Source organism: Protopterus annectens, chromosome 4.part0 (assembly GCF_019279795.1).
Source record: "Protopterus annectens isolate FY-2018-M chromosome 4.part0, PAN1.0, whole genome shotgun sequence".
Lineage (NCBI taxonomy): Eukaryota > Metazoa > Chordata > Ceratodontiformes > Protopteridae > Protopterus > Protopterus annectens.
In genome coordinates this window covers 850,027,716-850,053,751 of record NC_056733.1, presented here as the reverse complement: position 1 = coordinate 850,053,751, position 26,036 = coordinate 850,027,716, and the positions used below count along the sequence as shown (strand labels likewise).

Genomic DNA, 26,036 nt, shown 5'->3' with positions numbered 1-26,036 from the left:
CGGGTGCCAGATGATCGACACTCGGAAGACCGACGCTACGGATGAAAACTCCGACGCCAGGGATAGTGAGTTGGAAAGAAGGCTGTGTGAGTATGCGGTGGTGACGGACGTTAGGGTGCGACTAAGGTAAGTGTGGATAGTGACAGTCTGTGGGGATAGGGGTGGGTTAAGTGAGTTAGGGTTAGGGCGCTGGTTGGGTAAGTGTGCGGTAGTGGTATGTTTTGGGTTAGGGGCGGGTTAAGTGAGTTAGGTTAGGCGCCGGGTTATGTAAGTGCGGTAGTGGTATTTTTGGGTTAGGGCGGGTTAAGTGAGTTAGGGTGAGGGCGCGGGTTATGTAAGTGTGCGGTAGTGGTATTTTTTGGATTAGGGGTGGGTTAAGTGAGTTAGGGTTAGGGCGCGGGTTAGCTGAGAGTGCGATAGTGACGGACCTTAGGGTAAGGGTTTGGGTTAGGGTTGGACGTAGTTGTGTGTGTGAGGTTTAGTGTGGGTTTGTGAGGATTTTGGTGTGCTTGTGTTTTGTGTGTGGTTTTTGGATAAGGGGATGTGTTTTGTTAGTTGATTGTTGTTATTGTGGTGTGTGCAGTGTGTGGGGTTTCGTGTTTGTGGACCGTCGGTTACTTGTTTGTCGGGCATGTGAGTTGTCGTGTTTCTGGTTTGTCGATAATGTGGTGTCGATGTTTTTGTTGTCGGTGAGAGTGGCTGTCGAGCTTATGACCTAGAACCATATATATATATATATATATATATATATATATATATATATATATATATGGGTCCCATTTAAGTCATCGAAGTTTCAGAACTTCAAATTTCATAATTTCATATGGTCAAAACCATGTGATCGAAGTTTTAAAACTTCGAACACTTCAACAGAGATCTCCATACAGTGCGGAATGGGAATATTCCTTTTTCCTCGATGTAGTGTGATCTTGGAGTAGGTATATTTTACTAGTGGGGGTTGTGGGGGTGCAGGGGGGCTTTCCCCCTTGCATAAATATGCATTAACTTGTTTTTGTTTTGTTTTGCTTTTTTTTGAATGTTCAAAGTTTTAAAACTTCGATCATATGGTCCCGGCTTTATGATATTCGAAGTTTTGAAATTCTGATCATTCAAAGTAGACCCATATATGTGTGTATATATATACATATATATATATATATATATATATATATATATATATATATATATATATAGATATATATATATATATATATATACACATACACTCACACACACTATATATATTTATTTAGAAGGACAAAAGCAACCAGACACATGTATGAATGACACTGGAAGATGGGAACCTCAAGACTGAAGGTGCTCAGTATACAACTGAAAAAAGAGGAAAGGACTAGTACAAGTAGTGCTGGAGTTTATGATGCAGATGGATTAAAGCCAGAAGAATGTCCATTGATTTAGGTGTTCACAGATTAAATGAAAGTCCAGTACTGCAAAGAACTATAGTGGAACTTGAAATTTTAGAACTGTGGACCATGGTAAACTTGAAGCATGTAAGGATGAGATGACAAAAATAAACCTTGAAATATTGGGAATTATGAACTAAAAATAAATTGTCCATTTTATAGCATGCAATCATCAGATTTTCTATTGTAGTCAAGAATCTTGCAGAAGAAATGGTGAAGCCCTCATAGTTAATAAAAGGGTGTCCAAATCAATGATCTGTTACAACTCAAAAATGATAGAATGATCTCAGTCATGCTACAAGGTAAGCCATTCAACATTACACTAACACAAGTTTATACTTCAATTAAAGATGCTGAATAGAAGAAGTTAACTAGTTTTATACAGCCACATTTAGAAATAACATAAGAAAATATCTTGCATTTATCACAGGTGACTGGGATGCTAAAACTGGTAGTTAAAGAACAACTGGAATAATGAGAAGATATGAACTTGCAGTATGAAATGAAGACTAGTAGGCTTCTGCCGAGATAAGTCATTAGACATAGCAAACACTCTATTTCAAAAGTTTAAAGGAGAGATTTACATATGGCTATTACTAGATGCTCAATACTGAAATCAGTTTGATTATATACTGACTTTTGTGTTGCTCTGCTTTTGATTACACACTTTACAGACAAAGATGGAACAGATATATACAGTCAGCAAAAACAAGACACATTGGTGGCTGTAGCTCAGACTATCAATTATTTTGCAAAGTTTATATATACATTAAAGACAACAAGAAAAGCATCTAAGCCAGTGAGATATGAGCTCATCAATATCCCAAGTGAATATGAAGGGCAAGTCAAGAATAGATTGAAGGAAATAAAATAAAAATTAAAAATCAGACCTAGTGGGTAGTGCTCCTGAAGAACTAAGGACAGATGTTTGTGATATTGTCTAGGAAGTAGAATCAAGTTTTTCTTCAAATAGAAAGAAGATTAAAAAGACAAAATGCCTGTCTGCGGAGGCTTTAGAAGTGCCCAAGGAATGAGAGAGAGCAAAAGGTAATGGGAATAGGAAAATATTTCAAACCGAATGCAGGGTTAAAGAAAATATCAAAAAGAGATGAAGCACATTTAAATGAGCAGTCTAAAGAAAAGAAATAAAATAGACAACATATCTGTTAAAGAAAACTGGTAATATTAAAGAAACATCCAATTAAAAAGGCATAATAAAAGACAGAGACAGGAAGGATGCTAACAGAAACATAAGATATTAAGAAGAGATTGTAGGAGTATAAAGAAGCACTATGATTGATCCTAACATCACTGATACATATGATAATATGCTCTCTGATCTAAAGCCAGACTTCCTGGAATGTGAATTTCAATGTGCCCTAGAAAGACTTTTAAAATAACAAGACCATGGGAAGTGATGGGATTCCAGATGAATTGCTTAAAATCCTGTAAAATTATGCTGTTACACTGCTGCTTGGAACTTGTCATCAAATCTGGAAAACCGAACAATGGCCATTGTATTGGAAATGTTTGATTAATATTCCAGTTCTAAATCAGGCAATGTTAAAGAGTGCTCAATATATCAAACAAATGCTCTTATTTCACATGCTAACAAGGTAATACTCAGGATCTTGTAAGACAGGTTCCATCAATATGTACCAGTTGGTTTTATATGGCACCAAAGCTTCACAGTACAAATTATCAATATCAATTGGATACTGGAGAAAGCAAAGGATCAAACTTTATTTATGCTTTACCAACTATGATAAATCCTTTGATTATGTGAACATAAACTGTGGCACCTTATTTGCTCATGAAGAATTTGTATGCAGAATAAGAAGCAACAGTTAGAAACAAATGTGAAATAACTGACTGTTTCAAGCTTGGAAAGGGAGTATGACAAGACTGTCTGTATCATATTACTTACTTGGGTTTTATGCTGAATATATCATGCAAAAACCAGGGTTAGACAAATCAGATGGTGAAGTCAAAATTACCAGGAGAGATATTAACAACTTCAGATATGTAGGTGATACCACTCTAATAAATGGAAGTGAGGAAAAGCTGAAGAGCCTATTAATGAAGATGAAAGAAGAAAATGCAGAAACTGTCTTGTTGTCCAGTGCCAAAAAATGGAAAATGGACTATAAGTAAGGCTATGTGCTGGGAGATCAATGCTTTGGAACTGTGGTACTGGAAAAATAAGTTTTGAGGATTCCATAGACTGCAACTCAGTGATTTATGGAGTCTAATTCAAACTTACAGTCTAGGTAGGACAAATCTCAATTCTAGTAAAATATTTCCAGCTTTGCAAACCAAACATCCAAATTTTGCTTAAAAGTCATTAATTCATCTGAACTTCTAATAGAGATATGGAGGGACTTGTATAGTCTACCAGCTCTTAACTAAAGATTAAAGATCTTTTCAGGTAACTGCAAGAAAATCAAATCAGTAAATACTCAAGGAAAACAAAACACTGTATTGCAGCAGGAAGCACAGCACATAAAATGTCTACCAACACTCGTAGATGTTCGATATATCTTTAATAAAATACTTGCAAGTCGGTAAGCGCTTTCACCAAGTACACACTGGCTTCATCAGACCGTAATAATATTAAAACACACAACTACATGCTTTATAAAGTCATATGATCCATTAAAACAATTGAAATTCACCAATGGCATGTTCTACATGTATTGAAAAGGTGCTATTTTCCTTTAAGAAGTAAAGCTAACAAAGAATAATTGAAAGCAATTAATATATATAAATGAAGGATGATGTAGAACATGCCATTTGTGAATTTCAATTGTTTTAATGGATATATCGGTCATCTACGAGTGTTGGTGGACATTTTATGTGCTGTGCTTCCTACTGCAATATAGTGTTTTGTTTTACTTGGAATTTTTATATATTGCTAGTCGGTTTACTCGTTGGGTGATTGTGCATATTACGTAAATACTTAAGGAAATAAAATCAAGACTAATTACTGGAAGGGCTGATAGCAAAGTAAAACAGAAATGATTTTGGCCACATAATGTTTAGGCATGATTCATTTGATAAGACAATGATGCTGGGAAAGATTGAAGGAAAAATAAGAAGGGGGAAACAGAAGTTAAGGTAGATAGGCAGCATTACTAAAGTACTGAATATGAATTTGCAGGAATTTAAGGAAGTAGTTCTTGACCAACAGATATGATGTGTTAAAGTTCTCGAGATCATAAGAGTTAGATTTGACTTAAACAACAACATCAACACAACCTCTTGTACCACCTCTGTCCTTGTGCTTTAAATATTAGGGATATTTAGTCTTCTGTGTGTATTTTAGTCTGCATAGTGACTAATCTGAAAACAAGTGCTTCTGTGTTTTACTTTGTAAGCAAAAGCCTTATAGGTTCAAAGGTTGATAGGTATTTACTAAGCTAGTAACCACAAGTGCCATTTTAAGCCTAGACATGCATTCCAAATCTCTGACAAGTTCTAGTACCCTTGATAAGTGTAAGCAGGGGCTTGGGAGATGAAACATTTACAAGCAGGGGCCTGGAAGATGAAACATTTACAAGTTGCCTGTGTCCATTAGAGACACAGGTGCCAAGCCAGGGAAGAATCTCTGATATCTTTCTTTTGCATTTTTTGAAACTGGACAACAAGACACCTTCTGCACTTTTTTCTTTCATCTTCATTAAGTATTACATATGAATTGGGTTAGGGAGGAACTCTGCTTTGCATGGATGGGGAGCCTGTTCCAGAGATGGGACAGTCTCTGTGATGCATGCCTGTCTCTCCAGCAGGTCTTATTTATAACACAGGCAAGGTTTAAGTCTTTAGATTGGGTAATTCTGGTGCTGTTTGTTTTGTGGATACACAGGAGGTTCATTAGAGTGGCATCTAACAATGCCCTGTATGCCAGGTATAAATTTCCCATCAACAGCCCGTAGGAGACATAATATATGGATAGGGTCTTGAAGCAGTCTGCATAGGACATTTTACTTATGCCCTGTATTCTTTTAGTGAGGAACCTATGTGGACATTCCATTTGTTGGATATGCCTGTTTATTTATATACCAAAGGGGGCATTGTACTCAGTGATAAGTATGATGAATGCTAAATACAGTGGAACAATTATTTCCTTGCACCTAGATGTCATACCTTTGTTTATAAGTTGCAAAACATAGAATGATTTCCTCACTACTGTAGACACAGGATGGTCAAAGGCTAGATTACTGTCTATGTCTATCCCTAAGGTTCTGACTACTGGGGCAACTCTAAGGGGTGCATTGGTAATATGGTAGTTACCAGGGTGGATGACTTCCCAAAGGATACTATTATGCATTTCTTGGCATTTAGTTTTAGACCATGGCTCTGACACTAGCTGTTTTTCTGTGTCAGCCCTTCCTGGAAAACATTTGTGTCAGTGTGGGATTGAATGACATCTAATTTGAAGTCATCTGCAAATTTAGTCAGTCAGAGACCACTCACATTGGCCTTGACTTCAGAGAAGTAAATGCCAAAGAAGAGCGGTCCAAGGAGTGATTCCTGAGTGACTCCACTTGTGACTGGCCTCTTTGTAGAGGTGGATTCCCCAGTTTTAACTTCCTGGGTCCTGTCTGTGAACCAGCTGGCTATCCACCAGGTGACATATGGGTTTGTACCTAACCTCTTGAAATGTCCAAGTGGGGAATTGTGTTAAATGCCTTGGCCAGGTCAAGGTTGGCAGTGTCAATCATTTTGCTCTTATCCATTGCTTTGGTGACCTTCTCAAAGAAGTCCATCAGGTTGACTAGGCATGATTTTCCCTTTTTTGAAACCAAACTGGGTTAGGTCCAGTGTCTGGAGGTTTACAATATCGTTATTGGTCATTTCCATGATAATTCTTTCCATGGCTTTACATATAAGACTAGTGAGACTTATGGGTCTGTAGTGTCCAGGGTCTGTAGATGGCCCACCTTTTTGCGGAGGAATGACTGTTGCTGTTCTCCATTGCTGAGGCATGAAACCTCTTTGGAGGCTACAGTTAAACAGTAATTCCAGAGGCTCTGATAGGTCATGCTTTGTGCTATTTAGAAGGCATTCTGTGATATTGTCTAGGCCCATTGATGCAGTGTTCTTGGCCTTCGAGAGAACATTAAGGACCTGTTCCCTAGTGATAGTAGGGGGAGTTGTATTTGATGGTATTTCCTGAGGGAAGGTTGAGGAGGAAGGAGGGGTAAAGTTGAAGCTGAATTTGTCAGCCAGTAGGTTTGCTATATCTTCTGGCTCAGTATAGGTGGGTCCATTTACAATGAGCTGTTCTCGCAATTGTGTATTGTCTTTGAGGTTGCAGACATAGTAAAGGAATATCTTGTGGTTGTCCTTGGCCTAGGAGGCCAAATTTACCTCAAATTTAGCTTTGCTAGATGTTATTTGTCCTCTGAGTTTTTTGCTTATTTTGATGAGAGTGCTTTTATCCTTCTGGGTGCTGCACTTCTTAGTTTTTGCCATGATTTTCTTCCTTCTATTACACAGCCTATTGATTTTGTGATTCCTCCAGGGTGGCTTGTTTTTTGAGTTAGTTCTGTCCTTCTTCCTGGTGGGTACAACTGCCTCTATACAGCTGTTAACATGCTTGTATAGGGTTTCTGCAAGCAGTTCTGCATAGGCAGCAGTGCTCTCAGGGTTTATGGGGGCTTGAAATGTTGCCAGGTTAACACTTAATAGCAGGAAGTTAGCCTTAGAATATTCCAAGGTTAGCTAGGGGTTCAGGTTTTATTTTTACTTTAAAGGAGACCATTTTGTGGTCAGACCTTACCAGGGAAGCCATTACACTAGGGGGTGAGCAGCACTCTCCTATATTAGTGAGGACCAGATCTAGTTTGGTTGTGCCCCTGGTTGGTGTATTGAAAATCTGGTCCAGGGAGTCTGTGTTTACAAAATCCAGGAATCTCTGTGCCTGTATCTTTGATGTCATAAAGGATTCCCAATTAACAGTGTGGTAATTAAAATCACCCATGAATATGGTATTGAGCTGGATGGTGACTATTTCCAATAAGTTTAAGTACATGGTATGGGTTTCTTGGGTCAAGGAAGTGGTATTAGATTTTGCCTATGGTGATTTGAACATGGAGTAACTCAAGTGCATTGTCCTGTTTGACCAGCCTTGATGTATATTTATTTTTGATGTAAACAGAGACACTTCAGCTTTTACTCCATTTCTGTGTAGTAGCTGGTCTAAATGTGTGGAAGGCATTGTAACCTTGAACTGTTGGTGTACTCTCTGCAGCTTTAAACCATGTCTCAATGACTGCACAGACAATGGCAGTGGCATTCTCTAGGGTGAACAGAGCTTCTAAAGAATGGAGTTTTTTTGTTTAGACTCCTAGCATTGAGCAGTAATACCTTTAGATTTTGCTGGTTTTGATTTGCTATGTCAGAGGTACTTTCAGTTTGGCATTGCCCAAAAAAGGCACTATAGGGGAAGACATTTTTTTAGCTAATATTCAAAAGCCTAGAGGATACAGGTACAGACCATTTCTGGCAAAGCAGCATGGTCTGGTGATTATCTCTTTCCATGCTGACAAATATTGCACCCCCTTAGAATGACACACAACAAAAAGATGGTATCTCATGCAAATGTTGGCAACAAGCACCCGTAATAACTGAACAACAAAACCAAGCCAACAAAGTCAGTGGAAACAATTTAATTTATGATAAAAGTCACTTAGCCCACATAAAAAAGTCAGAGGAAACAAATTTAATTTACAATAAACGTCACTTAGTCCACATCAGCAAAGTCACAGGAAACAAATTTAAGTTACAATAAAAGTCACTTAGTCCACGCCCCCTTAGAATGACACCAGAAACTAAGCCAATTATTTAAGATAGTCATCTTTTGTTCATATTGTGGCATCATCCCTGGACAAGGTACAATGTTACTCAATGCTAGGCTCATACCAGCCTGGGACTCATATTCCAAGAGCTCCATGATGTCACTGTTCATATAATCTGGGGAGGTGTGTCTCAAGTCATTTACACCCACATGGATTATAACTAATCATACTTGTAGTTGTGGTCCAATGACATGAGTGTGTGCAGAATGTTGCAGATCCTATCCCCTTATAAGCAACTGACCATGACTTTCGCCTTACTCATGCTGGTGAGAGGGACATTAGTGTGTCTCACAATGGAGTTTCTAATGACAAGAATGTTGGATTGTGTGGTGGCTTGCATTATGGCCTTAGAAGCAGAAGCTCCATGAGATGTGGTTGTAAGTGCTGATGTGGGTGTTGTTGGGGATGCTGAGGGTATTTGTTAAGTGTACTTCATCTTGGAGGTATTTGGGGTTTAGGAAGGTTACATGTAAATGCCTCAGCATATGTGGGTATATATGTCTGCTTTGTATTGTGTGTGATGGGTGCATCATGTGTACTACTGACAACTATTGACACTGAGAGTACTTTTATGTGAGAGCTTTGCCTCCAGTGACATTGTGCAACTATATCTCTCACATACCATATCAGTCTGTTTGAGAATTAACTGGTTGTCAGTAAATGAGGTAATTTCTACATTGCCTCAGGATGCCCATATCCACCAAGCTGGTAATAAAGATAGTGGGAAAGATCATATCTGTGGCAACAGATCCCTTTTTATTGATTAGACATTTGATGTGAGAATATAAAGTAATGTCAGGAGTATCCAGTTTGCAACTCTGGGGGGCAGTACTTGTCACTGCAAACTAGTTGTCCTGTGTACACTTTGGTATTGTTGAAATTTCATTCCTGCTTTTACAGGAAAAATGTCACTCAAGGTGTCTGTGTCTATACAGGGCACTGCAAAACAATTGAAGGGAAATGAATAAGTAGACCCTGAAAATTTATGGATGAATTATTTAGGAAGATATGAAGTTAGAAACAAATCAAGCAGTACTTACTGAAAACAAAGAATTAGCTTGACAAGAATGATGAAAAGAGAGTAATCACGTGAATGGCTATGGGTTTATATTAGATTATCAAAAGTTTTATTCAGCGAATGCTCACATGAGCAAAAATGCTGGAAATCAAACTTCTTATTGTGGGGGGCTGTGCCCCCCCACACCCCCCACTAACTATATATTCCAACTCTGAGATCACACAGTGAGGAAAGGGCAAATATCCCACTTCTCACTGTACCACGACCCCACAAACACCCTTTAGATTTCCAGCGTTTTTGCTCATGTGAGCGTTCGCTGAATAAAACTGTTGATAATCTAATACAGACCCAATGGCTACTGCCTGGCTACTACTAGTGCTTGTCTCACCACAACTTCACTCTTCTGGGATACAATACTTCTTTGCTTCTTCTCTCACCAGAAGCAAAACATGAGCACCAATCCCAAGATGAGAAGCAGGCCACAGCCTGTTTGGTGAGTCTTGTCCCAGCTGATGCAAGGGTCTGTAGGCTTGCCCAGGGCAAATGGTGCGGGCGGCTAGGATGGTTTCTGAAAATGAGGATTTTCTGGATGAATGTGCAAATCTCTCAAGTATGTTTCATAATAGAGGTTATCCGTGCAAGATGGTGGTGGAGATTATGGAAGAAGTGGTACAGAAGCGGAACATAGGGCATTTTAGCCCTATATTAAACACAGAATTGCAGCTCCAGTCTGATGATGGCCCACGGGATGGAGAGCAAAATATAAATCTAGCCCACAGCAAATCCCAGTCCAATTTAAGGTTTTTATGTACCTTTTCTATAGACCATCGATTCATAAGAGACATCTTATGTAAGAACTGGGTTATAATATCACGTGATAGAAACCTTCAAGAGAAGTTTGAAGGTCCTCCAGCTATCACATTTAGAAGGGCGGTTAACCTTAAAACCTTATTAGAGGCAGGAAAACCCATGGTGCGTACACACAATTTAGGTATGGCAAAATGTGGGTTTTGCAGACAATGTGGGTTCATCAAAGAAGGACATTCCGTAAAAATTAATAATATTGAATACAAAGTCAGAGGTAAATTTAATTGTAACACCAGGGCAATTGTTTATGTGGCAACTTGCTCAGACTGTCACGCTTTCTATATAGGAAAGACTGAGCGTAAGCTCAAACAGCGTATTTATGAACATTCCTACGCTATGATTAAGAAAGATGAATCAAATGCTCTAGCCTGTCACATTATTGAATATCCCACACACAAATTCAGATTTACAGTATTGAAGCAAGTAGATGTCACTTCATATATAGGCCCATGGCAAATCCATCTTGAGATGGAAGAATTATTTTGGCAGATAAGGACTGCAGCCAGTTATCCACCAGGCTTAAATGAACAAACATCTATAGCCTGCATTTTAAAAAAACTGGCCTTAAAAAGATAGTTTTAGTTGATAGTTTTATGCAGTATGCCTTCTAACACTTGTCCAATTTAATTCAGTCACTATGTAAAGTGCGTTGTAAGTTGATTTTGATTGAGTGTTTTAGATTGTTCTTAAATGGATTTAATACCATTTTTATTGTGGAGTGGCATTCACCCACCATTAGAGTTTAACACCCTAATTTGAAAAGCAATTTTAATATCAATATATTAAACAGAACATTAGAATTGCCATGTAAGTTTTAAAATGCATGTTTCAAAATGCATGAAACACTAATATTGAATTAATTCAAAAATGATTTTAATGTATTTTTAGAAACATGTTTTATATTTTACATTTATTATGTGTTGTAAGATTAGTTAGATGTGACATTAGTGGACACCACAGCGTTGTCTTTAACAGTTTAATTATTTAACTAGCTAGTTTATTAATTAATTGCCTTTAAATACGAGCTGCTGCTTGTGTCTCTGTTTGAATTTGTTTGTCTGTTATTTCTGAGGAAGGAAGGGCATGGGACCTTCCGAAAGCGCTTAAAACAATTAAACCAGATATCATATACCAACCTATAAGACAAGCGTGAAAACAGCCCCAAACTACTTTGGTCATCATTTTATATATATATATATATATATATATATATATATATATATATGGGTCTAGGTTACAACGTCGACAGATGAGAAGACCGACAGCGAAATCACCGACGCGAGAAGATCGACGGATGAAAACACCGACACGGAGAACACCAAGATGGGGAAAGGATGTGTAAGTATGCGGTAGTGACGGACGTTAGGGTGCGAGTAAGGTAAGTGTGCGATGTTGGCGGTCTGTAGGGGTAGGGGTGGGTTAAGTGAGTTAGGGTTAGGGCGCGAGTTAGGTAAGGGTGCAGTAGTGAATGTTTTGGGTTAGGGGCGGGTTAAGTGAGTTAGGGTTAGGGCGCGGGTTAGGTAAGGGTGCAGTAGTGAATGTTTTGGGTTAGGGGCGGGTTAAGTGAGTTAGGGTTAGGGCGCGGGTTAGGTGAGGGTGCAGTAGTGAATTTGTTTGGGTTAGGGGCGGCTTAAGTGAGTTAGGGTCAGGCGGTTAGGTTAGTGTGCGATAGTGACGGACCTTAGGGTTAGGGTTGTGGATAGTTGTGTATGTAAGGTTTAGTGTTTGTTTGTTAGGATTTAGGTGTGCTTGTGTTGTGTGTGTGGTTTTTGGTCAGGGAATTTGTTTTGTTTATTGGTTGTTGTGATGATGTGTTGAGTGTGCGTGGTGTCGTGCTTGTGAGCTGTCGATGATGTGGTGTCGGTGATGTCGTTGTCGATGTTGTGTGCTGTCGGTGTTATAACCTAGAACCATATCATATATATATATATATATATATATATATATACATATATATATATATATATATATATATATATATATATATATATATATATATACACACACACACACACACACACACACACACACACATACACATGTGTATGTATGTTTGTATTTACAGACAGGGAGACAACCAACACTCTGAAGTTTCTATGAAACAGAATTTATTATATGAAGAACTCAGCACATGAATGCAAGTTCATTAGAAGTAGTTGCATGAGGTAAAAACACAAAATAAATGACTTGCGACAATTTATCATGGATTCCTGGTCTTGTGGCCTACAGATTTCTTTTTCAATATTTATTGGTCGCATAGGAGCAAGCTACTGTATTAACAAGCCAACAAAAATAACTTTCAGTTTACTGAAGTTGCTGGATTAGCCCAATCAAGCAGCTATCCTTGCAGACCTTTTAACAGTTCTTTACTATCTGGATCTTGCAGTAGCAAGAATATGTAACAAAGCAAAACACACAACAGCTCTCTCCTGACAAATGATTGTAACAGAATGCAACAGTTAAATATCCTTTCCCTCTCTCATTCTTAGGTCTCACCCTAGTGAGTTCCATCTTCATTATCCAGTGGACACAGTTCTAAGTTCACACTCTTAGTTGCAACCCTTAAACTTGATGCCAGCAGCAGTACACACAGCTCATTTTTGTCCCCTACCCCCAATACATCCTGTACTAATTAAACATACAACTCTGAGATTGCACAACAGCAGGGAAAGGGCAATTCTTTCTCCATGTTGTTTCCAGACCTCCCACAAAGTAATGCCGGCAGAAGTGATCAAAAGATTATTTGATTTTTTTTTTTTAGTATGTGTAAATTTGTTCAGTATTATGACTGTTCAACTAAATGGAATCTTTATATATATATATATATATATATATATATATATATATATATACATATGTATATATATATGCACATATTATATTATATATGGGTGTACTGAATTTTATCAAAATACAAAAACAATGATGTTCACAAAAAGACTAATTTTGCAAACACCGGCATGTTACTACACAATCTCAGCACATGTTAAACATGACTTAAGTAAAATAGCATTTAATATCATTTTTTGAAGGGGGCAAACACCCCCTGCTATTTAAATATACTAACTCTGAGAGTGCATGGTGTTGGTGAAAGGGACATATTTCCCAACCCTGAGAATTGCGCGATCTTACACACCTATCAAACATCTGTGCAGCTGACTAAATTTTGTTGACTAAACAGATGTCGACCAAATGGGGATTCAATGATACTTATCCCCCCCACAGATATATACATGAACATGCATCACATGCACTCAGCGATACACACCAAACACAAACACACTTATGTGTATATACATGCCCAAAAACTTTGATTTGTTTTAAATTTACTGTTCTTTGTGGAGCTTTTCTCCCCGGGCCTCTACTGAAAATGGACATATATCCAGCTAGACTAGCCCGGTCAACAAATGCTAAATAAATAAAAAAATAATAAAATAAATTTTAGCAATGTGCAGTGTTCTGCTTATTAAGTGGTTAAACTATGGTCTAACTGGTACACACTAAGAGTAAATATGCAAAAGTTACATACAGTAATGAGCTTACCATAATGACAGAAATTGGACTGGCAGTTCCAACTTCATTACATGGAGGACTAAATCTGACAGAACTTATTCTGCCCAGCAATCAAAAATTCCCAAGCTACCTGGATCTTCCCCTTTTACTAACAATACTATGCTCTGAAGGACTCTTCTCCGGATCTCTGAAGTCCGTGTGAAACAAATGTCTAAGAATACTGTAATAAAACTAGACAAATATAGTGAAAAACCAGTGTCATAGCTGGCGGAGGCAAGAGAGGCAGTCTGCCTTGGGCGGCATTGGGACTTTAAAAAACAAAACAAAATGTTTTTAAGGGCATTTTTCTTTAAGAACAGTCCTGTAGCATCATGTCCTGTCCGCCTATGCAATTTTAAAATACAGTACAACATTTGCTTCACCTGCTCCAAGGGGAGTTTTGCTTCATTGCTGCTTCTTATTGTTCACCATGTAAGGGAAGTGTGTGTGTGTGTGTGTGTGTGTGTGTGTGTGTGTGTGTGTGTGTGTGTGTGTGTGTGTGTGTGTGTGTGTGTGTGTGTGTGTGTGTGTGTGTGTGTGTGTGTGTGTGTGTGTGAAGTGCCCTAGTTAGGTTTACCTGGTGGTTAGTGTTACTGAGGCTCAAACCCCTTTCCCTTAGGAACAAGAAACAAGAGCCTGAATTCTTTACTCATACCACCACTTGTGATTCAAGGAGTTGAGTCCATAGCTCTTAACTGTCCAGATTTTCACAGAATGTCTGGAATGTTTGGCTCATATTTTTGGTCTGTTCCTCTTAAAAATCTGTGTTTTTTTTGTCAAATCAGTGAGAACTGAATTCAGTAAATAATGATAGCCATTTAGGTTTCAGTCTTTCTATCTTTCACAAAACATTTTATTCTAGCAACTTTCTGAGATTATACAAGCAATTTTTAAAATGTGTCCCTGGTTTTGGGCCTTTGTCTCCACTCCCAATAAATTTTGGCTTTTCCAGATTTCTTGTGCTGCAAAGTTGACATATATAGTTAAGCGTCAAGTGGATTTTACAAGGAGCTTTGAGCTTCAGGGGAAGAAAAGTTTAGTGCTGCTTATGTCAAGTCTGTTTGCATTGTTAGTAGCACAACAGGGAGTATACTTGCTTTTGATGCAGAAAGTTGTGGGTGCTATTCCAACAGTATGTAGATGGATTGCTGATACTGTACTGTGCTGTTCTTTTAAAGGGGGTGGATGCTGTAGTCCTGAGAATGTCCTCCTTTGGAGGAGACACCTAGTAAGTATGAACCTGTTATCAGTTTGCCATCCATTCTCTATTGCAACATTACTAGTTTATCATTTTTTAATGTAACAGGCAATTTATTCTTCAAGGGCAACAGGTACTTTATTTGTAGATGAAACCATGAAATTTAAAGTTGTTTGCTAGCAGCAACCTCTTCGTTAGTTACAAATCTCTTTAATGTAGAATTAGATGACTTTTACTTCTGCAGAGATTGTGCATGTGTATTGTTGGTAGATTGTAATGACAGAAGTTTGAGTAGACTTTTATGATGGAAATGTTCTAAAATTGGCAGTTTTTTTCATTATTGGTTCATACATTTTATTTCATTGCTTACTGGAAAAATGTTCACAACAATAAATATAAAAGTGCTGTAACAAGTGTACTGTATTATACAAGGAATATAATTTAATACAACCACGAAGGTGAATCAAAGAACACATGTATGTTTGGATGGTCTTAAATATGTGTGCAAGGGGCTTATGATTTGAAAACTGCCCCAAAGGTAAACTTTGTCTGCCACTGGCCAGATGCATTTTCTTTGAATGTGGGTTTCAATGCTGTTTCAATGAATGTGAGTTTCAAGGGCAGAGAAATTTTAATGCTAAGTCTGTTTTCATTGTGAGACTTTATTGCTATGTTTAGCAGATGTGTATCAGTGTTTGTTAAGTTTAGGTTTACAGCTACCACTATCAAAAACAGGTTTCTTTCACTTAAAGAATTTTGATTCTGGCATCTTCCCCTCTGCTGCAGCCTTGCCTGCTTAATTTCCTTCTGTTATAATATATGTTGCACTGCATTTCTGGAGGTTCAGACAGGTTGTTTTGCAATTGACAGCCTTGTTGCAATTCAAAGCCTTGTTGAGCACCTCTTCCCATCATATGAACCAATCATGGTTATCTCTTCTGAGGGATGTTATCCCAAAAAAATCACCATCCTTATTTGTAGCAGGAATGGTATTTGGTCACCATCCTTATTTGTAGCAGGAACGGCATTTGTTCCTATGACTAGTGGCTTGTCATTGGAAGACTTACTATTAACTACTCTGATAAGCCTGACCTTTGTATACACTTACTTTTTTTTTTTTTTTTTAATTATTACTTTAAAATAGTTTTGGAAGATCAAATACGGTAGTGCATGTACAGATATCAGTATATTCAATTTTGATTTAAAATCAAGGAATCACAAAATAATTATATAATTATATACACTATATACATAAATGCATACCATTTAACTAAATAAACTTCAGTTGTGCATATACACACACACTGAAATCGGTTGTAAATAGCTATTTAAAATTACCAATATCAGTTGCTGCATTTTTGGCCCACGGATGGAACTCAGTTATTGAGGAAGATCTTTGTTTTTTAATTTCACACTATTTACAAGATATAGTTTTAAGGGATCTATATTAAAAGACTGAAATGACAAAAGCTGAAGTCTATGTACATCGGCACATAAAGGTCAATGTACACAAACAGTAAAACATGAAAACCGCAAAATTTGAAATGCCAAACGAGTTCCGTCATCAGAATGCACCACACAGGTAAATAAAAAATTAAACTAAATAATTACTTTAACTCACTTTTGCAGGGAGGCAAGCCCCCCTGCACCCCCCTACCTAAATATACCATCTCCGAGGCCGCACTACAGTGGGGAAAATGATATATTTCCTTATCCCCACCATTGCACTGCTGACCAGGAAACACGTTCGGCGTTTCAAATTTCGTGGTTTTCATGTTTTGCTCTTTATGTACATTGACCTTTATGTGTCGATGTACATAGACTCGATAATTTGTGGTTTCGGGCTTTTAATATAGACCTAGTTTTAAGTAAGATGATTAATTTTTCAAAATGTACACAAATTGAAGATTTCCATTTTCTCATGATGGTCTTCCTAGCTACTGCTATGATAGCCCATAAAAGGTGGCACTGGTCTTTCTTCAAAAAACATGGAATTGGAAAACTGAAGAGAATTAAATCTCTTAAAGTTAAAAAATGAAAAACAGAAGAGAATTACATTTCTTGAAATTAAAAATCTATCCACCCATATAATTTAAAGAAAAGGATTAATTTTATCCCAAAACAAACAAACTCGCACAATCATACATAATGGGCTCACAATCAGCTATACATTTTTCATTATGCTTCCAACAGCCTGGACTACTGTTTATTATTTTTTGTAAGCATCCAATGTGTAATAAAGGATCTATGCAGACATTTCAAAGTAAACACTTTTCAAGTATGAACCAAAGAAGCACCAACTATTGAGTTTAACATTACTAACTTATCATCAAACGAAAACAAATCCTGTAATAAAAACTCCCAAAGATTTTCATTTAATTCTTTTTTTGTAGAGAACCATAATTTTATATAGATCAGACAGAATAGAAGAATATAATTTATTCCTAAAGATAATTAAATAAAAACATAATTAAACTATCTGAAACAAAAGCTCATATTAATTGAATCTGAGTCAATTTATTTTGATCTAGATAAAATACTGACTGGATATCTGAAAATGTTTTTAAAGATCCATCATTAAAACAATTAAACCACCCAATTAAAACTTTTACCTCCCATCCGTAAAGATCTGTCTTGTTAAAATGTGAAGTTAATTATTTGGAAATTTGAAAATGAATCAATAAATTAAATCAATCATTAATAGCTGAGCTGGATAATATACATTGTCATGTGTGTTTCAAAACTGAACATATGGAGAACATGAGGATTAATACATGTTATACTGCATATAATTGCAAAAAAAAATTACCAGAAATAGTTTACTTCTGTAATATATGTGCAGTGCAAGAGGTTCATTTTATCAACTAATGATGGTGTAATAATTTCCACTTAGATTGATAGTTTTTATCAAATCAGTCATTTAAAACCGTCAAAGAAGCAGCTTTAGAGTAAGTTTCCAAATAAGGAAATGTTATACCTCCACTATCCCAGTCTCTAATTTGATGTTTATAAGCAATTCTACATTTCTGATGACCATAAAAAAATTAGTAAAGTAGTACTATATTTTAAAATTGGATTTAGAAGGAGATAAAGCAGTGGTATGAATAATATAAATTATTTTGGGAAGTAATACTATTTTAATAAGTTGAAGTCTCTCTTCAAAATTATAAATCTGATTATTCCAAATCTGTATTAATGTATTAATTTCTACTAATATATTATCAACATTTTAATCTCTTATGAATTCCCAAGATTTTCCTAATAAAATACCAATATGTTCCATTTCCTCATAGGTGCATAGGTGTTTACTAGACTAATAACTACAAGGGCCTTTTTAAGCCTAGCAATTTATCCCAAATAAGTTCTGATACCCTTGATAAGTACAGGAAGGGGCTTGGGAGATGAAACATTTACAGGTTTTCCTGTGTCCATTAGAAATACAGGTGACAAACTGGAAATTAATTTCCTGTTCTCCATCCAATTGTTCAAGTTGCATGTGAATTGGGTTAGGGAAGAACTCTGCTTCACATCAATGGGGAGCCTGTTCTAGAGTTGGGGTAGTCTCTGGGATACATATATGTCTCCACAGCAGGTGCTATTTGTATCACAAGCAAGGTTTATGCCTTTAGAATGGGTAATTCTGGTGCTGTTTGCTTTGTGGATAGGCAGGAGGTCCATCAGAGTGGGGTCTAACAATGCCCTGTATGCCAGGTATAGATATCCCCTCAAAAAACTCTAGGAGACAGAATACAGGGACAGGGCTTGGAGGAGGTCTGCATAGGACATTTTACTTACGCCCTGTATTCTTTTAGTGAAGAACCTCTGCGGACATTCCAATTTTTGTATATGCCTGGTTAGGTACATACCAACGAGGGCACTGTACTCATTGATGAATTCCGAATACAGTGGGACAATGACTTCCTTGGACTTAGATGCCATACTTTGTTTATAAGCTGCACAACCCAGAATGATTTGTTCACTACTGTAGACACATGATGGTCAAAAGCTAGATTACTGTCTATGTGTGTCCCTAAGTCAGGGGTGAATGACTTCCCAAAGGACACTATTATGCATCTCTAGACATTTAGTTTTAGCCCATGGCTCTGATATCAGTTGTTTGTCTGTGTCACCCCTTTCTGGAGAACATTTGTGTCAGTGAGGGATTCAATGAAAGCTCCTAATTTGCAATCATCTGCACATTTAGTCAGCCAGAGACCAGTAACATTGGCCTTGACTTCAGAGAAGTAAATGCCAAAAAGGAGCAATCCAAGGACCGATCCCTGAGCAAGTCCACTTATGACTGGCCTCTTTGTAGAGGTGGACTCCCCAATTCTAACTTCCTGGGTCCTGTCCATGAGGCAGTTGGCTGCCCACAGGGTGACATACAAGTTTGTACCTAAACTCTTGAGTTTGTCAACAGTGCCTGAGTGGAGTATTGTGCCAAATGCCTCGGCCAGGTCAAGGTAGGCAGTGTGAACTATTCTGCCCTCTTCCATTGCTTTTGTGACCTTTTCAAAGAAGTCCACCAGGTTGAGTAGGCATGACCTGCCCCTGACAAAACCAAACTGTGTTTGGTCCAGTGTCTGGAGGTTTACTATATCACTGTTGATCATTTCCATGATAATTCTTTCTATGGCTTTACACATAAGACCAGTGAGACTTATGGGTCTGTAGTTTCCAGGGTCTGTAGATGACCCACCTTTGTACAGAGGGATGACTGTTGATGTTCACTTTTCATGAGGCAAGAAACCTGTTTGGAAGCTACAGTTAAATAGCAATTCCAGACAGCCTGATAGGTCATGTTTCATGTTATTTAGAAGGTATCCAGAGATATTGCCTGGTCCCATTGATGCAGTGTTCTTGGCCTTAGAGAGCGCATTAAGGACTTGTTCCCTGTTGATAGCAGTGGGAGTTATATTTGATGGTATTACCTGAAGGAAGGTTGAGAGGGAGAGAGGAGTAAAGTTGGAGCTGAATTTATCAGCCAGTAGGTTTGCTATATCTTCCAGCTCAGGATAGGTGGCTCCATTTGCAATAGCTCTGCACATAATTGTGTATTGCCTTTGAGATTCCGGACACAGCTAAAGAATGTCTTGTGGTTGCCCTTGGCCTGGGAGGCCAAATTTACCTCAAATATGGATTTGGTAGTCTTTATTTGTCCTCTGGGTTGTTTGTTTAGTTTGATGAGAGTGCTCTTATCCTGCTGGGTGATGCACCTCCCAATTTTGCCATAACTTTAATTCATTCTGTTATAGTGCCTAATAATATTGGGATTCCACCAGGGTGGCTTGTTTTTGCGTTAGTTCTATACTTCTTCCTGATGGGGTACGGCTGCCTCTATGCAGCTATTAACATGCTTGTGCAGGGTTTCTGTGAAAGTTCTGCATAGGCAGCAGTGTTCTCAGGGTTTATGGGGGCTTGCAATTTTGCCAGGTTATCACTTAGTAGCAGGAAGTTAGCCTTAGACTAGTTCCTGAATATTCCAGGTTTATCTGGGTACCAGGCTTTATTTTTACTTCAAAGGAGATCATTTTGTGGTCTGACCTTACCAGGGAAGACATTATAGTAGGAGGTGTGCAGAACCCTCCCATATTAGTGAGGACCAAATCCAGTAAGGTTGCACCCCTGGTTGGTGTACTGACAATCTGGTCCAGGGAGTTTGTGTTTACAAATCCAGGAATCTCTGTGCCTGTAGGTCTGATGTCATATAGGATTCCCAGTTAATAATGAGATAATTAATGTCACACATGAATATAGTACTGGGTTGGATGGTGAGTGTTTACAATAAGTTTAAATACAGGGTATGGGTTTTCTGGGTCATAAAGGAAGACCTATAGCTTGCAAGGAAGTGATACTGGATTTTGCCTATGGTGATTTCAACATGAAGCTCAAGTGCATTGTCATGTTTGACCAGCCCTGAGTTTTATTTATTTTTGATGTAAATCGAGACGCCTTCACTTTTAGTCCCTGCTTATGTAGTGGCTGGTCTAAATGTGTGAAAGGCATTCTAACCTTGAACTGTTAGTGTACTCTCTGTGGCTTTAAACCAAGCCTCAGTGATTACACAGATGTTAGCATTCGCTATGGTGAAGAGAGCTTCTAGGGAGTGGAGTTTTTTGTTTAGACTTCTAACACTGAGCAGGAATACCTTTAGATTTTCTTGGTTTTGATTTGCTATGTCAGAAGTAATTTCAGTTTCACTTTGCCTAAAAAAAAGGCACTATGGGGAAGACCATGTTTTAGCTAATATTTGAAAGTCTAGAGGGGAGAGCTGCAGATCATCCCTGGCAAAGCAGCGTGGTCTGGTGACCATCTCCTTCCATGCTGACAAATATTACACCCTCTTAGAATGACACCAGAAACTAAGCCAATTATTAAAGTCAGTCATATTTTGTTCATATTGTGGTATCATCCTCGGAGAAGGTAAAGTACTGCTCAATGCTAGGCTCATACCAGCCTGAGACACATATTTCGAAAGCTCCATGATGTCTCTCTATATGAAGAGAGACATCATGGAGCTCTAGCACATATTTCGAGCACTGCATGATATCTCTCTTCATATAGTCTAGGATGGTATGTCTCAGGTCATTTAGTCCCACATGGACTATGACTGAGTCATACTGGTACATGTGGTACAATGAACTGACTGCGTGCGCAATGTGGTGGATCCTAGCCCCTGATAAGCAGCTGCCTGTGACTTTCTCCTTACTCAAGCTGGTGAGAGGGACATCAGTGTTTCTCACGATAGAGTCTCTAATTACCACAATGTTGGATTGTGTGGTGGCAACCTAGTTGTTCTGTGTGCAACTAGGTACTGGTATTTTTCCACTAGTTTAATTGAAGATAAAAACTTATTAAATGATAAGTACTTTTTTTTTTTTTTTTTATTAAAATGAAGACCAGATACATTCTCAAAATACTTAATATTTTAATTAGTTCAGGAGTACTTTTACTCAAGTTAATGACAAATAACATATCATTAGGAAATAATATGATCTTGGAACAATAATTACTTATTGAATAAAATACATTAATTTTATTGTTAGATCTGACTATTATAGCTAATTTTTCAATTCTTAAGGTAAACAAAAAATGAGGGTGGAGAATGGTACCTTTTATTATATCAAATGAAATATATGAAGCTATTTTAGCATAAGTGATTTAAACAGAAAGTTCCAATTAATTCTGTCAAAGTTTTTTTTCAATGTCCAGACTTATCAGAGCTAATCCATCATTATTTTTACAAACTCAATGATTTTTAGAATTTTTTTAATGTTATCCTGAGTCTGTCTGTTTGAATTATACTAGTTTGATCTTTATTACTCAACCAAGGAATGACAGTCTTTAGTCTATTATTATGAATATATATATATATATATATATATATATATATATATATATATATATATATATATATATATATCTATGTACACATTTTGTAATCCACATTTAATACGGATATAGGTCTGAATGTGGAACAAAAGGAAGAATCATTATTGTTTTAGATATAGAGGCTATCATAGAACAGTTCCAGGTTGGGGGAATTATGGAATTTACTTAAATTATCTTTAAAGTGTTGAGAAACTAACTTACAAATTTACATAGTTATATATCTGAAAATTTATCATATATTCCTGGTGCCTTATTTAGATTAAGATATTTAATTTTTTGTTTAATTTTTAACAGAGTGATATATTTTAAAATATCATTATTCTCTGCTTATGATATTTTGAGAATATTTGTTAGTTACATTTTTAAGTTCTTATAAATTAGCCATCAAAACACAATTATTTGAAATATTTAGAGTATTACAATATGATCTGAATTCAAAAAAATTTCTTCAACATCTGATTTATAGTTATTATTTTGGTATTTATCATGTTTGTAATATGTTATTTTCTTGTGTGTATCCTGGATCTTCTTATAATGCTATGCATGCCTCAAGGAGTCATAGCATAAACAGAACCTTTTTTGTTAATTTTTAGAGGTATAAATTATTTATGAATAAGAATATTTTAATATTGGATTTCCAAGATAGCTGCACACCTATCAACAGCTTAACTTCAGCTCTCCCAGTATGAAAGCACAAACCAGATATATTGTGAATTTCAGTAAAATGAAGTTACTGGCTAGTAATTACATTGCCTGGATTCCTGCAAAAATGAAATTAAGACAGCCAGAAAGAAAATCAACTAGAAAACATTAAGGGAAAACACTGACTGTGAAGAATCCTGCGGCTGTTCAATAAAAAGCAGTTCAAGCTGCAGCTTTGGTTCAAGATGTGGCTAATAGTAATCTATAAGAAAAAATAAATCAAATGTGCTCAAAACTGATTAAAATAAATGAAATACTGAAGGAGGATATCAACTCAAATAACAAAAGGCCGCAAGAAATGGGGGAAGCTTTAAAAAGGTATTCGGATGACCTGTCAAGACTGCAAGAATCAATGGTCAAAATGATGAAAAGGTTGACTGAGTATGAAACTTCTCAAGAAGAGATGTTTCAAAAATGGTAGCATCAGAGAACAAAGCACATAGGGAAAATCCGAGATTTTCTGCTGTACCAGAGAAAGTAGACGCAATAGACTGCATTAATTTTATGAAGGCACAACTAAACAATTGGACAGATATCCCACAGAAGGAAATGTGACTTCACAGGGCATACCATATGTATGCTCCAAGTATGACCATGAGAAAGCAGCCAAGACTTTTATTAGTAAAGATGAAAACCGACCAGCAGAAAGAGTAGGCACAATCAAAATTGTGGCAAAAGGGCAAAATATTTAATGATGGAGACAGCAGAGTGTTTGTAGAAAACAATTATTCACTATACACCAGGCAGAAGAGAAACAAATTTGTTCCTGTAATCAGGGAATGTTGAGAGGCAGGTATGAGATTCAAGCTGCTGAATCCAGAATATTTTTTTTACTGGAAGATCAGAGTTTTTTTCATGCAGAACTGGCTAAGAAGGAAATATAAAAGTTTGTCCAACAAAAAATGAGACATCAAGCAGAAGGGGACGCCACTTCTCATTCTTCTTTTAATAAAGAGACTTTGCTAGTGAAACCTTTTCCACTGCTCCAAAAGAAAATGCTTGAGAAACAGAGAAAAGCACAGGAGTTGACCAGAAGAACCATGAGTATCATGGAATAGAACCAGAATACGGGGTTGGAAGATGGTTGTTGTTCTTCTTCTTTCAGCTTCTCCCAGTTAGGGGTCGCCACAGTGGAATTCCGGTCCACTAATGATTGGCAGTAGATTTTTATGGTGCCGAGGTGCCAGCTCGACATCCAACCTTCAACAAAGGCATGCCCATTCTATGCACGTCTCTCGAACGCCACTCGACCGTGGGGAGGACACACAGGCTCCACACAGAAGGTGCTCCAGCCGAGAATCATGGTGATGAACGGAAAAAAGGCCTGAAATATGGAAATTAATGAATAATCATGAGAGTGCAAAGCATCCATCACATTTGTGAAATATGGCTATGCAAGAATAAGCAGAAAGAGTAGACTTTTGTTGACTGTGTTAAATTGTGAGGAACTAAAAGGCAATTACCTCACTGCATGTCATTAATGTTTGGAAGGACTTTTTAGGGGAGGGAAGGAGGAAGGAAAAAGGTAACTGTAAGAATTGTGCATTCTGGTCATCGGTTGTTCCGACGGCATTGTATAATTAAACCTTCGCCCAAAGTAATGGCGAGCAAAGTCAAACCAACATTTAATAGTGCACTAGTTAAATCTAGCACAAAACCGACAACTAGTGACGTCGTGATCTGGGCCTAGGCATGGAATACAGTAAGAATGAAAATCCTTATGAGGTATTTGCTTCCCACAAGAAATACAATTATTAACTTTTACTGACATCAATCTGAGGCAAGAAAAAGTTTCCCTAATGGGGTACTTAGCTTTATTGAAGACTTTGGTTCTGAAATCGAATTTGAAATCTCAGGAGTCAGCTGACCGGCACTTGCGAACTGCTTTTGCTTCAGGCACCGCGTGGCAAGAAAGACTGAAGAAAATGGCATCGGCTGCTTCTTATATACCCTTGGCGCACTGACGTCAGGGAAGATGCGACAGAAACCGATGCCGGACAAAGACTTTGGAACTCAGGCTGACTGTGGGCCCGCCTGACGGCAGGATAACCCAAGTGTAAAGACTGCAGCAGTGAAACACAATGAACATTTTACAATTGTATATTTTACAGTATTTTTTACTTCTTGTATGTGATAAAGTTATTGAAGCAAACATGTGTCTTCTTTTTATTCCCCCCCCTTCTCTTTCATTCTTCTTTTTGCCATTAAGAAATTCAGGCATTGCACTGCAAAAATTGCAGAAAAGCCAGACAAAAGCAAGTTTAAGTTACTACACTGTAATCTTGTGTTGTTGAGGTGTGAGGTGGGATTTAAAATGCACAGACCATAATTTATGTAGAGTTGATGCATCTTCACTTACTTTTGCATAGGCAAATGTCTGGATTTAGATCATTGGCTTAATCTAATATCAAATTTTAAGTGGAAACAAGTAAATAGGAGAACACTGAATACAATGAAAATTTCTCCTTTAGCAATAAATGTTTCAGCTTGCCTTTAAGGCTGCAATAGAGGAATATGTTTTCTTTTGTCTCTTACATGTTCATGGAGACAAGCTGATAATAGAGCAGTAAAAGACAGAATTCTGGTTTCTTCAAGGATAAAAGTTAATGATTTCTGAAGGTATGCAAGTAGTTTTCACATCTAGGGGAGGGTGATTAAAGATAAAAAAGAACAGATGCCAGGAAACAACATGCATCTTAGCACGGATAACCTCAATTTCAGGTTAACTATGGCCTGTGTTAGCATGTATTTAGTGAACTTCCTGGGGGCTATGGTGAGACTGAAGGGCAACGCTCGGTATTTGTAATGACTGGCTCCTAGCCAGAAGCCGATGTATCTTCTGGAGCATTTGTCCATCTTTATGTGGTAATACACATCCTGAAGATCTATACCACACATCCAATTGTCTTTCTCTAGAAAGAGAAGGATAGACTGAACAGTAACCATCTGGTATTTTTGTCTGTTTTGAAAATTTGCTTAATAGGCTGTGATCCAAGACTGGTCTACAGTCCCCTGTCTTT

At 37.4% G+C, this 26,036-nt stretch overlaps 1 protein-coding gene across 1 annotated transcript in view; it reads right to left on the bottom strand.

Moving 5' to 3' along the window:
* Window positions 1–26,036, bottom strand: part of LOC122799619 (CMT1A duplicated region transcript 1 protein-like) — a 922,387-nt gene that overhangs the window by 760,636 nt on the left and 135,715 nt on the right. The window lies entirely within an intron of this gene.